Source organism: Anopheles moucheti (genome assembly GCF_943734755.1).
Source record: "Anopheles moucheti chromosome X unlocalized genomic scaffold, idAnoMoucSN_F20_07 X_unloc_4, whole genome shotgun sequence".
Classification (NCBI taxonomy): Eukaryota; Metazoa; Arthropoda; class Insecta; order Diptera; family Culicidae; genus Anopheles; species Anopheles moucheti.
The window spans coordinates 160,001-162,500 of record NW_026453548.1 but is presented as its reverse complement, the minus strand read 5'-3'; the positions used below and the strand labels follow the sequence as shown (position 1 = coordinate 162,500).

Here is a 2,500-nt window from a genome sequence, read left to right as displayed (position 1 = left end):
CTTGTATGTGATTTTCGTTTGCTTCGATTCGTTCAGTCCATTACTCTTGTGTGTGGTTTTCGTTTGCTTCGATTCGTTCAGTCCATTACTCTTGTGTGTGGTTTTCGTTTGCTTCGAGTCGTTCAGTCCATTACCCTTGTCTATGATTTTCGTTTGCTTCGAGTCGTTCAGTCCAATACTTACCCTTGTCTATGATTTTCGCTCTAAGCCCAGTCGCCCTGCGCTCTGGAAATCACATTCCAACTCTATCACCGATAGCGCTCACACCTTGGAAACCACATTTCACCCAGGGGACCTTAGGGTGGATTTTGAGCCTTTCGGGATTGCGAAACCATCATTTAACACTCTAAACTTAATTTCCGCAATCCCAGACGCACTTTCCATATGGTCTCCAAAAATGCGTGTGAGCTGACCTGGTCCCTTATAATAGGCAATGAACACGATTTTGGCAAAATATTTTTTTCAAAATTTTTTGACTCACCGGGTAAAATCGAATTTACTTGGGAAAAATGTTCTAGCAGGGGCCCTCCCATACAAATTTTTTTCTTCTCAAAAATGATTTTCGTTTCACTTTTCATACTCAGGGGAGTCTAAAATTGATGTTTTGAGTCACCATGAAAAAAAAATTTTTTTTGACCCGAGCTTGTGTCGCGACCCAAAAATCGACTCACTTGGGAAAAATGTTCTAGCAGGGGCCCTCCCATACAAAAATTTTTTCTTCTCAAAAATGATTTTCGTTTCACTTTTCATACTCAGGGGAGTCTAAAATTGATGTTTTGAGTCACCGTGAAAAAAAAATTTTTTTGACCCGAGCTTGTGTCGGCGACCCAAAATCGACGCACTTGGGAAATATGTTCTAGCAGGGGCCCTCCCATACAAAAATTTTTTCTTCTCAAAAATGATTTTCGTTTCACTTTTCATACTCAGGGGAGTCTAAAATTGATGTTTTGAGTCACCGAGAAAAAAAAATTTTTTTGACCCGAGCTTGTGTCGGCGACCCAAAATCGACGCACTTGGGAAAAATGTTCTAGCAGGGGCCCTCCCATACAAAAATTTTTTTTTGACTCACCGGGTAAAATGGTCGCACTTGGTAAAAATGTTCTAGCAGGGGCCCTCCCATACAAAAATTTTTTCTTCTCAAAAATGATTTTCGTTTCACTTTTCATACTCAGGGGAGTCTAATATTGAAGTTTTGAGTCACCGTGAAAAAAATTTTTTTTTGACTCACTGGGTAAAATGGTCGCACTTGGGAAAAATGTTCTAGCAGGGGCCCTCCCATACAAAAAATTTTTATTTCTCAAATCGATCCGTGGTTTCACTTTTCATACTCTAGGGCCCATTTGCTTCAACTTTGGAAAAAATTTTCGATGATGAAAAATTTTCACCTTCGACGTCCATCGACCACTCGACCCGAACTTGGTACTTTTGTATGGAGGTACCCAAGTGGTGACTTTCTCATACAAAAATTTTTATTTCTCAAATCGATCCGTGGTTTCACTTTTCATACTCTAGGGCCCATTTGCTTCAACTTTGGAAAAAATTTTCGATGATGAAAAATTTTCACCTTCGACGTCCATCGACCACTCGACCCGAACTTGGTACTTTTGTATGGAGGTACCCGAGTGGTGACTTTTTCATACAAAAATTTTTTTGCGAATACGTGTTCGTTCGCGATCATTAAGGCCATGAACCGCAAGTCCGCTGCGATAGAAATAGTGCATTGTAGTTACTCGACGAGAAAAAAAATCGGGACTTAGAAAAATTTTTGAAAGTCAAATCGTATTGACTTCCAACAACACCTGATAATAAACACACATTGCCTGTTGCACCACAGTTCGCATTTGACTTAACAAATCGCCTGTTGGTACGCACATCACCATCGACTTTACCAATCGCGTTTCGCACCGCTAATCCCACTTGGCGTGGAGCCACGCACATAATGTTGCGAGGAGAGTATTAATCGGGACTTAGCGTTTTAAGCTCGCGAACACTCCACTATGGGAGTGCACGCAAGCACCAACTGTACACACACAACACAACAATCACTCTCGCGAACACTCCATTCCCAAAGTGAACGCGAGCACCAGCAAGCATGGGTCGCCTGAGAGGATCGATGCGAACGCATCTCTACAACTCGCAGCTCCCAGCCTGTAGTCCCGTCGTTTGCGGGCGGTCGAAGGTGTCGAAACTAGTTGTATCCACGGTCGACGGAAACACAGCCACCAGGGTTCCCTGTGGTAAGGTACTTCCACGTGCAGCGTGCTCCCGCCCGTTGCGGCTCAGTCTAGTGCTATAGCGGGGATGAGACGTCAGTGTGCGCGGGGCAGCACCGACGGATCTCGGAGGGTTGTTAAGCCCGCTAGCTTCCGATCACCTAATGGGTTTGAGAAGCGCTATCAGCTCGGATTGGATACGACCTTAGAGGCGTTCAGGCATAATCCAGCGGACGTAGCGTCATACCAAAGTCCGGTCGAACTAGTATTGAGCCAGTGGTCCGTAC

At 43.9% G+C, this 2,500-nt stretch overlaps 1 pseudogene; it reads right to left on the bottom strand.

The window, feature by feature from the left end:
* Window positions 1-2,078: 2,078 nt before the first annotated feature.
* LOC128308459 (uncharacterized) overlaps window positions 2,079-2,500 on the bottom strand; it is a 5,509-nt pseudogene continuing 5,087 nt past the window's right edge.